We start from the raw sequence: 15973 nt of genomic DNA on the forward strand, positions 1-15973 counted from the left end.
CCACACAACTGCCGCTCACTGGATATTTTCTCTTTTTCGGACCGTTCTCTGTAAACCCTAGAGATGGTTGTGCGTGAAAATCCCAGTAGATCAGCAGTTTTTGAAATACTCAGACCAGCCCGTCTGGCACCAACAACCATGCCACGTTCAAAGTCACTTAAATCCCCTTTCTTTCCCATTCTGATGCTCGGTTTGAACTTCAGCAATTTGTCTTCACCACGTCTAGATGCCTAAATGCATTGAGTTGCTGCCATGTGATTGGCTGATTAGCTATTTGTGTTAACAAGCAATTGAACAGGTGTGCCTAATAAAGTGGCCGGTGAGTGTACATTTACATAAAGCATTTGTCCACTCCCATGTTGATAAGAGTATCAAATACTTGACAAATCTCCCTTTAAAGTACATTTTGAACACATAAAAAATGTGTGATTAATTTGCGATTAACTATGGACAATCATTAGAGTAATCGTGATTTTAATCAATTAACAGCCCGAACCTAAACATATCAATTATTTTCATCTATTGTATTTATCTTTTAAAAATGAGCTCAGAATGAGTTTGCCTATAGGAAAAGGTCACTGCTCTGGAGGTGTTATGCATTTGAAGAGAAACAGCACATAATATAACACCAAAGCTGGGCGAACATATCATCCATCAGTAACCATGGTGATGGCTGTTTTCTACTTCATGAGAGATGTTAAGCGTCTCCCACTGTTGACCTGTTTATTTATAACCTCCCCATTAATAAAGAGAGTCCTCCACAGCTGCCAGCGTGGGTTCAGATGAGGCAACACTCAGGTGGTGAAGAGCCACTGAGGAGCAACCAGTGAGGGAGAGATGTTACCGTGTCTGGAGGACTACTTTCTGTCCATCTTGAGTGACTGATTTGTATTCCACAAAATGAAATGAAAGGAGCTCTTCAGCAAATAATAAAGCAGAAATTCTTAACAGCAGGTTCTTAATGGGGATTATGATTCAGCTACTGCCATACCCACTGTGGCAAATTACACAATTACTGCATCTGTATAAAAGATACCACAGCGTGCTTTTTGTCTAGAAGGCTTTTCTTCGAGACGGTGCAGAAGACGTCTGTCCCCACATCCATTCATTTGTTTGCTCATTTATTTTTCTGCCTGTCACACAGAATATTTCTGCTGATTAGATTTGGATGAAATGTGTAGAAATGATGAATGTGAGATAGAGGAACAAAGACAGGCGAATGAGTGAAGGGCGTGGTGAGCAGCCTGTGATGTGGAAAATGAAAAAAAAAGATCAAAAACACCCTGTCTCCAAAATGTCATCTTCTGAGGGGGAATAAAAAACTAAAAATGTCACTTTTCGCACCGATGATAGATTTTGGACTTCATACTGTCAGTTCTGAAAACACTATTCACTATTTGGTGAATAAACACCAAATAGCTGTTACATAGACACATAGATAAATAACTACTACATTGAATTCAATACTGTAATTCTACCAAAAAGAGAAATATTTAACTCGTGGTTCTTAGTTAAATGGATCACGTCAACTCTGTAATGAATCTGTTAATTCCATAACTTCAACATCAAACCCCGAAAAGTAAATTTCAAAACTCAAAATATGCAAACGTTTCTGTTCTCCAGCAAAAGCTGTCTTATTTGTCCGAGACAAAACATATTATCAAGACTGTAATGTGCTTTGTTAGTGTGTCCACTACTTGTCTTTATCGTCTAACACCAGCTGTTGGTATACCGACTGTCACTCTCAGTCATTCTCTTGGTCTTGATCTTTGTCACAATGAAAATATGGATATGGGAAGCATCTAATAAATGCAACCTGCACTAGATTTACTGCGGAGATGAGGATGGATGTGATTAAATCAAAAACTTGTCCATCCATCACCGCTACAAGACAAGACCAGAAAACAGTGAGACGGGTGAACTAACCTGAGTGTTCACAGTAAACTCCAGTCAGCTGCACAGGACTGCGTTGTGAATGTGTGTGCTGACATTAAGTATTCAGCGAGGGAGGGGCACATCAAAATGATTTCAGTGACATTTTGGAAACATATACGGGTGGCACATCTCTAAGTGGATGTGTGGGGGTTTGGGACGGTGGGGAGCAGGAGGTCCTGTCATTTCATATCGGAGGAACTGGATTAGTTTGCTTTGTCCTGTCATGTCAGTTCAAAAAACTTGGGACTGGATGGTTTATGTCTTTAATGTTGCTGGAATCGGTTCAATTACTGTCAATCTGGAAAACACTACAAAGGCCATCAGACACAATCAAAGGCTGCATCTGTGTGTGGCGTGTGTGCACTATTAATGCTTTCATAAAGTATTTATGACCTAACCACGGTTCTTTCATCTCTCAATAGACAGGCAGACAAACATCTACAGAATTACTGAGGAAATATGAGAAAAAAGAAAACGAGGCTAAACGTCATCTACTCACACTGTTGCACGCACATACATACACACCAAAACACACTTTTTTAGCTTTAATCATAATTACTAATCTCTCTTTGTTTCTATCAGTGGACCCATCTGGGTCTGAGAAGTGAAGCCGATGCAGAAGTGCCTTAAACTTCTAACAGCCAACAGGAGGCAACTCCTCTGGTGGCAAAAAGAAGTCTGATTGTATAGAAGTCTATGAGAAAACGACCCTACTTCTCACTGGATTTATTACCTCAGTAAAAATTGTAAACAAGAGTTTATGGTCTCAATCGCTAGTTTCAAGTCTTCTTTAATACAGCATGATGTTCATTTAGTAAATGATGGTCCCATTTAGAGTCAAATAGACCATAAAGCAGGGTATGCTTTAGGGCGTGGCTACCTTGTGATTGACAGGTTGCTACCACGGTGTTGTCCGGTCTGGGAGTTGTCCGTGTTTTCGTCTTAAAACTTTAACCCTTTCACATAGTGTTTTCTGTTCATGAAAGTTAATTGTGACTTGGGGAGATGGAGTCAGATAGACAGAAGAACATGTCAGCTCGCTGCGCCGAACCGTGCCGCACTGCAAAGCTTCGAGTACCTTCGAATATTTCTCACTGAAGCTTTGAAACCCCAAAAAATGGTATTTGGGACAGCCCTACTCTTGTGTCACTTCTGGTTGCAAAACACCTAGATGGCAACGGCCAAAATGAGGAACTCAAGGCTTCAAAACGGCAGTCCACAAACCAATGGGTGACGTCACAGCGACTATGTCCACTTCTTTTATACAGTCTAGGGTCTCTCTACTATTTTTGTTTACTTTATCTAATTGGGCCATACTTCCAAAACATGCACATGATCACATTTCATCTTAAAGCGAATAATGAATATTGAACTTATATTCATTAAGTGGCCAGAAACGTAACTCCAAATGAATGGTAGTGTTGCTCCATATTCGCCGGGTGTGTAAATAGGTAAAGTAGTAGGTTTGTTAAGTGCTGAAAAAATCTGTTATTGCAGGTTTAAAGGGTATTTTGACTAATTTTCACAAAGATCTCTTTGTCCTTTATTTCTTACCTGAATTGTTCTTTATTTCCCTCACAATCTATGTGTAGTATATATGAGGGCAAACACAATAAGGAGGACTACAAAGAGATTTATTCTATATAAGACAGTTCATGTAGTTATAGAACGCATGTCAAAAATACCCTATCATCACCTACACAACATACTGGTAGCAATCACATCAGGGAAAATTTCTATGCTGCTGATGGCCTGAAATGCCAAACATCACTAGACATAGCACACATGTCTATACTGTCTTAAACACGCTCTCTGCACACTAACACTCCATAAAGATGCATTTTATCTGTAATGTGAATTTAAACTTCCATAATTGTGGTAAACAGGGAGCCATGACCTGCTGGTTCTGTTTCCCTCTCCATTAACTGAATGGAGGCTTTGTAAAAGGCTGCCTGTCAGCAGTGCAGCCACTGGTTCGTCTCTGGGTGACAGAGGTTGTGTCCGGGTGAGGTGACCCCTCAGGAGCAGTCAGCTAACTGTCCTGTGTGCACCTGCTGCCACAGAGTGCACCGTGTGTGTGCTGAAAGGCTGATGGATGTGTGACGCTGCAGGCAGAAAGCTCCTGTCAAGAGCGACCATAAAAATCCACGATATGATTTTACAGCCAGAGGTCTGAGCTTGAGCCACCGTGCCATTTAAATCAGTGTCCAACAACTCCACCGCTGACAGTGCAGTTTACCTTATTATCATCCCAGATCCCTGCCCTACACCTGTAGCTACATGCATTCATTCAAGTTTAAGCCAGCGTATTTATTTTTGATATCATCCAAGTTGTCATTGTCAGCTTCAATATGTAACTGTCAGGCTTTGTTTTTACCTGCTGTCACTACATTTTGTTTCTTAACAAACAATATTTTTTTTGGGCGCTCTGGTGGTGAAGGGGTTAAGGCGCCGACAATGAATCTTAAAGTCCCTGGTTCGGGGCAAGGCTGGGGACCTTCGTTGCATATTGCCCATTTCTCTCTTCCCTCAATTCCTGTCATCTCTCTACTGTTAACTCTTTAATAGAGACACACAATGCCCCAAAAATACATTTTTGTCTAACTCTAAATAACAACACTTTATTTTTTAGTATCTTCTTCATGGACATAGTCTTCCAATTCCTGCTTTCAGACCTGGTCCTGGTCCTTCCCACCCCAAGACTAGGATATACATGTCAAGTTGTTGCTCTTCAAATTGAATGACCTGTAAATTAGGCAAATGTCAAATGAAAATTACCATCCAAAACCCCATGCCTTACCAATCTAAGAACTGAAAAATGACGAAAGGAGAGGAGAGCACAGGGAATTCTTGCGATACTGAAGTGTTTTATATGGTCTACTTGATAAAAAGGACAACACCAGGGTCCCTTCTGTCCTTTTTTTTAAATTACTCCCTCCTTTATTTTTCTTTCCTTGCATTTTTTGCCCATTATTCCCCTAATTTTCGAAAAAAATAAGCACACACACATCCCAAGAGTCCTTCTCTGTTTAAACAAGCGTAAAACAGCCAAACCGCCTAAGGAGGGGATCGGAGAGAGTGTGTGAGAGAAAGACAGGATCAGGGGAGGATCAGGAAAAAGGAAGAGAGGTAAAGAAGAGATAAGATGGGAAGACACAGGTGGAAGGAGAGAGTTAGGAAGCAGCAGGAGGGTGTAAGGGATAGAGGGATGGAGGGATGGAGGGATGGAGGGATGGAGGGAGGTGGGACAGAGCAAAAGACAGAGTGAGGGAGAAAGGGCTTGATACAGGAGAGGGAGGGAAGGAGGCAGGAGCAGAAATGTGTTTAACTTGCTAGTAAACTTGTTAGTGAAGAGCGTGAACAAGAGCACACAGACCGAATTAGAGAGGTGCACCCTGGGAAAACATGGAGCAGAATATTGAGTGGATGGCCACAGAAGGAAAAACGTCTACAAGCAACCGCTTTGAAAAGTGTGGCTCTGAGGCCAAGAGGTTTTAGACTGAAATCTTTCAGGGGATACACCACGACTTTACCATGATGGGCGACCAATCAGTGACGAGAACACAGACAACAAAATCTATGTCCGTAGTAGACTGTTTCTACAATGCTCCATGCTAATGTGTTTTCATCTCTTTGAGCTTAGATGAATCTGTGAAAATGACCAACAATACATTCAGAACAGTAGTCTGGTTCAATGGTGTGGTCAGAGACACACATACCCCACAAACACTCAATATAGAACCCCTTCACGCACGCACGCACACCTGTGTGTGTTGGAATCCTGTTATGAAATAGTGAACTGAAAAGAGACTGAACCATAGTAGTAGAAAAGGAGAAGAACAGAAATTCCCATTCAAATCAACATAGCAGGATTGGCAGAGCGGCGTCCATTTTTATGTGTACTGCTGCCGTTGCAAAGAACATAGTGGGCTACTGCCTTATAAACCAAATTGCGACAAGTTGCAGACTCACTGGGGGACTTATTCATGCTGGAATGACGTGTAACACAACAGCATTGCCGTATAATGTGTGTCTGCTAGTAGTCCCGCCATGCCGGCTGTCCCTTATAAGCCAAGTTTCCACCAAAAGCTCCTGTGACTTTTAGTCCCCCTCGTCCAACGAGTTCTTCAAAAGGTTCCTAGTTCTGGAAGAAATTTCCTGCGGTGGAAACAGGGCTTTACACAGATACCAACTGTGTCTCAATTTTGCAGCCAATTTGGCTTTGTGACTTCCTTCAATGCCGGCTTAGGGAGCAACAATGTGTGACACACTTTACTGGACCGCTGACGTGTGTTGTCACCATAACGACTAACAACATCGCCATTTTCTTTTGAACCAGCCAAATGACCACAGCAAACAGTTCAATGTCCGGTCTACTCCTATTCTATTTCTATGAACTGAACACAATCAGACACAAACACAAACTCTACACTGTAGATGTGTGTACAAAAATATCACAATAAATACTATGTGGTGCATGCACACAGAACTCAAATTTCTCATGCTCATACACACACACACACACACACACACACACCATTAGCCCCTGGGTGTATGTGTGTGTGTGTGTGTGTATCGAACACGAGATTGCTTCTTGCTCTCTAATGACTCATTTCCATGCTGATATCCAATCATCTCTGAGAGAAATAAGAAAAGAAAGTCGACATGTGTTTTTGTCAAGTTGGCACATTTTCAGCTGATGAGCTCCTAAGCTGCTGCACCCATGTGTGCACAAACATATGCGCACACACACACACACCCACACACACACAGTATACTCCTCCCACACAAACTGTACATCCAGACCACAAGCATGCATATGTGGAGGCAGATTTATGGAACATACTGTATATCGCTCACACACACATTAGGATGTATGTTTCTGGCTTTGCTACACTGTATATAACGGCACTTACTATTACTGGTGGAAAAAACGTATGTGTGTGTGTGTGTGTTCAAACCACATCTGTAAACACATTCCTACAGTAAGCTGGCCAGTCCAGTAAAGGTTGGATTTTGAATATCATGTGAAGCAGTTCTTTGATCAGTGAGTGGTAAAGGTTACACCCAACACTGATTTTCAACACAACACGCATGCTACTCATGCGATCTCAAACACATGCTGAGATAGTGGTGTTTATGCAGTATATCGTAGCTGAGTATGGCCTACAGCTGCAGCACATCATCCAGTATCACTGCTGCTTACGTGCAGACATGATTGGAGAGGTCGATCTAGTTTCTATTTCTTTCCACTCCATCTTTTGCTCCCTCCGTTTCTCTCACTACTGATTTTCTGCGCAGCAACAACAAAAGAAAGAAAGAAAGAAATGAAGCAAGAAAACAAACAGGTCAGTTGGATAAAACAAGTAAGCCAGAAATTCAGAAAACGAAAAGAGCCAAGCCGTGTCTGGGCGCAGGTTAAACCAGAAGAATAGGGGTGGGTAAAGATAAAAAGAGCAGGTTATTGTTTTCAGAGCAGTATTCTTTATAGGAAATCGTTTTTCACTGCTTGACTGCTCTGCCGTAGTCTGAATCAAAGGGTGTTTCCCAGCGGAAAAGCTATTCCTCCTTCTACTCCGAAGGCAGCAGCTCTGAATGGGTTTTTTTCCTCTCTGCATTTGCAGCACCCATAACTATCGTCTCACAACTAAAACATCCTTTACATCCTTAACCCTGGGTTAGCTTCCTATGATGCACCCGTATATTAACTGGATTTTAAATTAATTACTGTTTACTTTGTCAATCATGACAATTGTCCCATATGTCCTATAACAAACCACAACACTTCATTTGTGTGTGTCTTTGAACACACATAATGCAAAAAGTATGCACAAATGGGATGAGTCTAAAAACTCCTGTGTAAGAATGTGCTTTATAAATGAAACTGCCTTGCTAAAAGGAAAATTTCTATTCATATTATATTTCTAAAAATAAATATTTTAATGGCTTACACCAACACTAAATATAAAATCTGGCAGCAAATATGGAAAATCATCATTTGTTAAACATCAATAAGCAGAAACAGAAAAAAAATCACTGTATTTATGTTGGTTCTGAAAAATTAGGGGTGAATAAACCACAAACTATTCTGCAACCGGATTCTTTGCAAATCTAAATGGTACATGGAGAGCTATCAGTGCTGTTATTGTAGGATATTTGATTGACATGTCGCCCCCAGGAGACTCTGACACTCATGAGAGAGATGTCAGCAGTGGATTGGGATTAGGCCATCGGCTGCATGTTTTACAGAGCGAGCCCCAAGGCCATACAAATCGAGAGTTTGGGCACGTTTTTGGGGGCAAATATGTTGGCACTCTGATGGTTGCCAAGTAACTGATGATCCCCCCGCCCCCCCTCATACATTTTCAGTACCGCTTATCATTCAGGGTCGCGGGGCGCTCGAGCTACTGCTGATCTCATCCCAATTAATTTTCAACTTCTGGGCATTTTTAACTTCTGGCATTTTCTCATGACATGGTACACTGACACAAGTGTCCGTGGCTTGGAACAACTTTACATCCTTTAAGCCAAACATCTGCTACTTTCTGCACATTATCACTGGGTTTTTGCTGAAGGTTGTTTGTCGAAGCCTGCTGTTTATTTGTATGAGCGCAGTCAGACACCACAGGGCTCATGCTTGGTTTTAATGTGTGAAAATAACAACATGCATCACTTTAATGTTTTGGCTTTTGTTCAGAGTAGACCTTATTTGCATTGTTAGGCAGGACAGATGTACAGAGAGCATCTCCATGGCAACTGCAGTATGCTGGTGTGTATTTTATGATACTTTACCACACAGATCAATATATTAATGATTTATATATTTTTTTAAATCTCTGGGATACCAGATACATTGTTACTACTACTACTATACTACTACTACTAGTGTTACTATTACTACTATGAATGCCTCTTTCTTTCGTTCTCCCTCCCTTCCATTCATCATGTCATTTGTTGGCTTTCCTGATTCACCTTGTAATCAATTTCAATTGTGATGTACAGCTTTTCTGCCTTCAATAAAAAAGAAGAACCCCCACATCCCCCACTTCATATGTGTGCCCGCTCCCTCCCCCCAGTGTGGTAACAAAACCTATGCCCTTGCGTTGCGATCGAGGCAGCGGTAGAACAGCGACTTTCGTGTTCTGCAAGGTAAAATTACTGTTTTTGTCAATGGAGTCTGGTGGCTTTGAAGAGAGCATAAATGGATATAACGGCTTCATTTCCCCATCGCAAAGGGCTGTCTGACAGTAAGGTAAAGTGGTGAAAATATTAAAAAAATAGCGTACACTTAAGCTGATATTGATTGTTTTTAGGTGGGCCTTTCTTTTAGGTGGCGAAAATACGTTTTTCTGCCGGCCCCGTCCACAGCAGTACATTGCTTTGCTCCCGTGTCGATACTCTCGTCTGTTTCTCCAAACTGGGAGCGTCCCGACTGTCATCTACTGTAGGTAATACACTGACTATGGATACGTACCTTATACAACCCCTCTTCAAAACATCCAAACTATCCCTTTAAGCCTTTGAATATGAATGCAAATGGGGTGAGCATAATAAAAGTGATGGCTGTATTTTTGTAAGGCATGCCAATACAAGAACAATAAATTATAAATTATGACTTGTGTCCATTAGCATGATCTTCTCTCTAGATACCCCTGTATCATTACAGGCACACACCCTGATGAATGTTTTTACACACACATCTCCTCTTCTATCATTGGGTTTTATTCTCACACACACACACACACACACACACGCACACACGCACACGCACACGCACACACGCACACACACTCACAAACACACACACACACACAATCCCTGAGGTTGTAAAACTACAATTATCTCCCACTCAAGGATGACCGTCAGGTTATAGGTCAAAGGCTTCATCCAATTATCTGTGTGTATACCTGTGTGTGTGTGTGTGTGTGTGTGTGTGTGTGTGTGTGTGTGTGTGCGCGCGTGCATGTTCATGTGTTCAGGCATGTCTAAATGCTTACACACTACGATTATACCCTCAAAAGCTTGTGCATTTATACACTACATGTATGCTCCTGCAAGTTATGAGCGGACCATGTTATAATGATAATGGTGTTTTTATGGCACAGATAATGTTTAATCAATACTCACTAATAATGACACCGTACCCATTACAGCTGTTTTTAAGAGAGAGAGAGCGAGAGAGATAGAGAGAGAGAGAGAGAGAGAGAGAGAGAGAGAGAGAGAGAGAGAGTTCTATAACCGACATCTTCTAAACATTTTCCTCCTTCCGTCATTGTAAACTGTTTGGAAAAGGGCAAGCACTTTCGAAAAAATACTAGGCATGTGATTGAATGAACCATCTGTCAATCAAACTCTTGCCGGAGCCAGTCGGGAGAAGAGTGAAAATATCTTTTCCATCGAGGAAAGCCTTCAGTGCCGTTCTTTGCTCCTCTTTCAATGAAGAAATACTCTCCAGTTCTGATATAATTGATGCTATTGCAGCAGCTACGCTAATCTCTTCAGGAAACAAAATTGTTGTTTCGAACAGTCGCCTCTCCGCGTCGCGTCTCACACACCTACCACCTGTAAGCCCTAAGCCACGCTTGTATCCGCCAGTAGCTCCTAAAAGGACGCTGATTGGTCCGTGCTCTGGCTTGTCGGACACAAACGCATTACTTGAAGCCTGACAAGATGGATTTTCATGCGATATGTGATCCAGTGATTCTCGTGTGATCTTGTGACATCACGAGAATCCAGCTGCCGTGCAAGGTAAGCCGGCATCACCTATGAATGAATAACAAAAAAATTGGCCTTCCATACATTACCTGCGTGCTTAGCATTTCTTTCATACAGGTTTTTACAATCTTTGTGTTTTTTTCTGAACATAACTCTAGTCTAGCTTCAAATTATTGTTCAGACTACATTTCTGCTGAATAAATATGCCGTCAACACAGAAATATATTCTGTGCCAACCAAAAGTGAAAATACACACACCTGCAAACTGCAGTGAATCAGAGGGGAGACATCCATGAACACGGTCTGTCTGCCAGTTCTCTACTGTGGTATTACATGAAAACCTGCCGTGATTCACAGATCTGTGTTTACTACAGAAGCCAAAGCAAAGAGCTAACTTGGCAATCTGATACATAACAATATGTAATAATTCCCAACAACCAATTTCCAGATGCCAAATAAATAAGATTGAATTTGTTCAGGATGTAACTGGTAACTTTGATGATTGTAACTTGAGTGATTAGCCTGATCTGTATTCTGATTCCTGTGAGCCATAATTGTATATTCTGTGACTTTTAAATAAATCATATATCAAACAACTTCTAAGTAGAACACCAACACAGGTGATGCTAGCCTGTCATCTACAGCTCATTGTGTTTGCATATACCTACATGCTCTCTCTCTCCACTGACACACTCACCCATCTGCGTGTCCTTCACAGAACAGAGACTCCTAATTTAACTGGTGTCATTAGCATAGAGACATGCAATCAGGGAATTAGCATAATAGTGAATAGTGGGAATATGAAAAAAAGACTTGTCCTAAAGAAAGGACAAATTAATCTCACAAAGATGATTTAACCATAAATACACAACTTTAGTACAATACAGTCTTGCTTTAGCTATAGAAAACGTTTTTTTAATATAAAGTGTGACTTCAATTTCACAAAACTGACAATGAGACTGATGTACATGAAAAAAAAGAAACTAAAATCTAAAGATCTACTGAAACTCTTTTCACCCCCTCACTGTCTGTTGGAGTGTGTGCACCTGTGTGTTTCTGTATCCACATACAGTTTTCCTCGCTGTGACCTTGTAGCCTTGTGTAGGCCGTATGTTTCACCTTGTGGCTGCCAGCCCTGAGTGTCCATGCACATTTCACTTGTGAGAGTGCGAGTGTCTATGTGTGCTTGTGTATATGGACACAAGACTACATATTTCTGTATGTGTGTGTGTGTGTGTGTGTGTGACATGTATAGAGGTATAATGCAATCAGCCTTTGATTTAAAACCCTGTGTTTGTTTCTTATAGTGATAAAGTAGTGCCTCGGGCTGTGTGTGTGTGTGTGTGTGTATGTATATACAGTTTGTTTGTGTGTATGTGTGCGTGTACACTATAGTGATGAAGTAGTGCCTGGGCCAATGGAAATTACCCTCATCCATCTCCTACAGTGCACATGTGCGGGCGCACGCACACACACACTGAACAAGACAGACAACCGAATGAGGAGACGAGGAGACACTGGTGTAATGGCATTCACTACAGCACTTTGACAGATTCCTGGTGGATTAAAAAGCCTCCAGAACAACATGTACAGCATGAATTTAAAGCTATCAGCTGAAACACTAATGAAGCTCATCGAGATAACATTTAAAACACGAGTCACAGAAGCTCTGCTGTAAAAACTAGTGCAGAGAAAACTACTGTAAATGTCAAAACCTGCGTTTACTTTAATTAAGATAGAACACAACATAAAAACAATAAATTATATATAAATAAAGATGGTGTGAACAATACGAGGTGAGTGGAGTGAGCCAAACAAAGCAAGAAGGACGCAACTTTGGGAAGATTTTAGACCTAGAAGTATCGTCAATTTATTGGATTGTTCAAGTACACTTACCCAATAATTACAGCAATAATGCAATCAGCATTACATAAAGAGTAGGGCTGCAAATAACGATGAGTTTTATTATCTATTGATTATTTTCTTGATTAATCACGTCTAGAAAATAGTGAGTCCAAGAGGTAACGTTTTCAAATATCTTGGTTTTTTTTCTGACCAACAGCCCAAATATATTTCAGTTAAAGTCTGTGTAAAGCAAAAATAAATATGCATTCTGGGTTTGTCACACCACAAGAATGTGTTACTAACCACCCAGCCAAATTTGAATGATTAAAAAAATCGCCAAGTATATAAAATTAGCTTTCAAAATCATGGAAAAGTAAGCAGTATTCTCTGCTCTGAGACGCTGGGGGCGTGTCATTGAAAACGCTGAAACCTGAAACTTCTCTTAATACATCGATGGCTGAAACCACGCCCACAAGCGGGGAAGGTGCAGCCTGGCAGGATTCCTCAGTAGCGGCGAGCGAAAAGGGAAGAGTTCAGCGCCGAATCGCCGTCCGACGGGCGGATTGGGGAAATGTGGCGTACGGAAGACCGCTTGCCCGATGTCGCTCGGGGGCCTGAGTCCTTCTGATCGAGGCTCAGCTCGTGGACGGTGTGAGGCCGGTAACGGCCCCCGTCGCGCAGTCTGCCCGGGGGATTCAACTCTCTTGAATTTGATTGACTTGATTTTCTTTTTTTTAAAGACTATTAATTTTTTACAAGTTTAGAGAAAATGGATAAATATACATAAGACATGGGATGGATTACAATCATAAAAATACAATACAGTACAAAAACAATCATGAAAATATCACGGCCCATCGTGGGGCTTGAATTCATGACCCAGGACGTATGAGTCTCATGCTCTACTGACTGAGCTAGCCGAGATAACCTTTAATAATTGTCTGGGTTTCTGTTTTGCCTGAAATCCTGAACACAAAACTGGCGAAAAACAGTTTAACGGTCTAACTCCACAATCCAGTACTACAATGTTCACAGCCTTTGCACATGTTTTCAGTAATACTTTTCCAACATTTATAATGTGTTTAGAAAAAAAATCTCTGAATTTCCTCTAACACGGCCTTTAAGACGACGGAGAACCCCTCAAAATATTCACATTGAACTGAAGCTTTTGACATTTTGGCTTCAGAAATTACTTAAACAATTAATCAATTAACCAAATAGTTTTCTGTTTATCGACTAATCGTTGCAGCTCCAATAAAGAATATGTTCCTGTCGACCTAAATTATTAAAGTTGACACAAAGAAACCCCCATAAAAAACTGCTGTGAGTGAAATACAATTTTAAGAGGTGTTGCTGACAAGAAAAAGGAGGGTGAGTAGTTTATGACTTGACTGATGAGTTATTATTGGGTGAACTATTCCTTTAAGTTGCACAAAGGCTTAACTTTGTTAAAACAGTTACAGTCCTATTAAATTGTCCTCAATTTGTCCTCAAATTGTCCAGAGAGTAACTTCTTAGCCGAACCAAGGGCCTGTTTGTTTTCTATTTTTCAACAAACATTGGGCCTTTATGATTGTGTAACTAAGGAGCTAAACAAGAGTTCATTATTCATTCACAGTGTGTGTGTTGTCTATAGAAACACTATCCCATTTATAATTCATATTATTCAATAATTCATTCATTTATTCCCACTTATTTATTTAACTCCACAGAACAAATACAACAAATAAAACTAACCTCTCACTGATTGTTACCCTGGGAGAGAGAGTCACGTCAGCACAACACACGCACGCACGGACGCACACACACACACACACACACACACACACACACACACACACACACACACACACACTTGAAGTAGTTAATTAGTGAAACTTCATGGATGATATTTTTGTCTCAGGAACAAACCGTGAGCCCAGGGGGCAGAGAAGAGAGTTGGGGTAGACAGAGAATATTACAAAAAGAAAGATGAAGAGAGACGAGGAGGAAGCGGGACTGATGATGAGAGAGAGCGGAGAAAAAACAGTGCGGCGAGCTGCGTAGGAGGATCCGTTCATGAATTCTCAGCTTTCCATGCCAGTTATTGAACAGTGACCAACCCAACACACACACACACACACACACACACACACACACACACTGCCCGAATCCCATCAATCTCCACACAGGTCTCAGTCATGGTAACCACATAGTAAACCAACGAACACTAAAACCCACATAACATGAATGCACACCCAACCCATGAACAGAACATCCTTAAAACCAACGTATCCTCATACAACGGTTTGTATGATATCTTACGAAAAGTTATTCCCCATTTTTCAGGCGTTTTCCTACGAATGTCCAGCAACACGTGTCAATTCCCTCTTGTTACATGCATACAGTCTTTTCAAAATTAGCTTCTGTCTTCACAGGAAACTACTTGGTTAGGTTTAGGAAAAGATTGTGGAAGCGGCGTTACATAAGTACGGAAGGTACGTGACAAATAAGTCAACGTTTGGGTTAAAATACAGAAGTGGCATAACTAAAGTCTGGTGTTTTTTGACCCATCCATCCACCCCGACCTCTGTGGGATATATATAAATTATAGTGCATTACTTTTCGTAGGTAGAGCTTCCAACAGTATATGAGAACATCCTGATTAAAAGACACTTAAACTTGAACAGGAACAGTCCAAAACACAGTCCCACGAGCCTTTGCGCTCCTTCGGCGCAGTACAGTCAATAATTAGAGGGCAACTGTGTCCTGTTGGTCGCTATGATAGATGCAGACCAAGACAAACAGAAAAGGACCAAGAAGGAAAGATGCACGAGGAGCAGGAAAGAGAAAAAATCATAATGGGTAGGAGGTAGGAAATGAGAGAACAGCAGCATTTTTCAATTTGCTGTGAAGTTACGCTAGATATTTTTAGCCAATGATTGATTGTAGAGTTTAACAAGGACAACATCTCCTATCTAATGATTTGCATTCTTAAACAAAAAATCAGATTAAAGGAAACTCATTCCTTTGGTTCAGTTTTTTTTTCCTCTTTGAAGGCCGGCATCTCTTAAGCAAATGGTTCACCAGCCACAGAAGAAAAAATCCAAATTAAAAATCCCACCTCGTCTTACTTATTTACTCTTCCAAGTTCTCTAAAAGTGTCTGCTGTTAAACGATAAGATTCAAGCCTCAATTATTTATTACCATGTCAGTGAAAACATTGATTGGAATTTGCTGTGCTCGGGGTAGACAAAAACAATACAACAAATTCACATCAACAATACAAAACAAATATACATCAGCATAAAAAAATGCAAGAGCAACACTGTGTCACCATAGGACGACACCATCATCACCACTCCCGGAGATAACATAACTTTAGGATTTTACCATTAAAATGAACTTGCAAGGCTCTTTTTTTGTTTTTCGGGATATTGTAGAAGAACAAAACATACTTTAGGCAAACACATGTACAGATGCATAAAAACACACACAC

The 15973-nt window shown here is 40.9% G+C and overlaps 1 protein-coding gene and 1 long non-coding RNA gene across 2 annotated transcripts in view; one reads left to right on the top strand and one right to left on the bottom strand.

The window, feature by feature from the left end:
• The window catches only part of smyd3 (SET and MYND domain containing 3), a 91638-nt gene that overhangs the window by 25925 nt on the left and 49740 nt on the right, over window positions 1-15973 (bottom strand). The gene's annotated exons all lie outside the window — the stretch shown is intronic.
• On the top strand, window positions 10641-13133 carry LOC119478015. Its single transcript, XR_005204366.1, has 3 exons — window positions 10641-10651; window positions 11172-11179; window positions 13033-13133. It is a non-coding gene; the product is annotated as an uncharacterized LOC119478015 (long non-coding RNA).

This window comes from Sebastes umbrosus, chromosome 2, assembly GCF_015220745.1.
Source record: "Sebastes umbrosus isolate fSebUmb1 chromosome 2, fSebUmb1.pri, whole genome shotgun sequence".
Classification (NCBI taxonomy): domain Eukaryota; kingdom Metazoa; phylum Chordata; class Actinopteri; order Perciformes; family Sebastidae; genus Sebastes; species Sebastes umbrosus.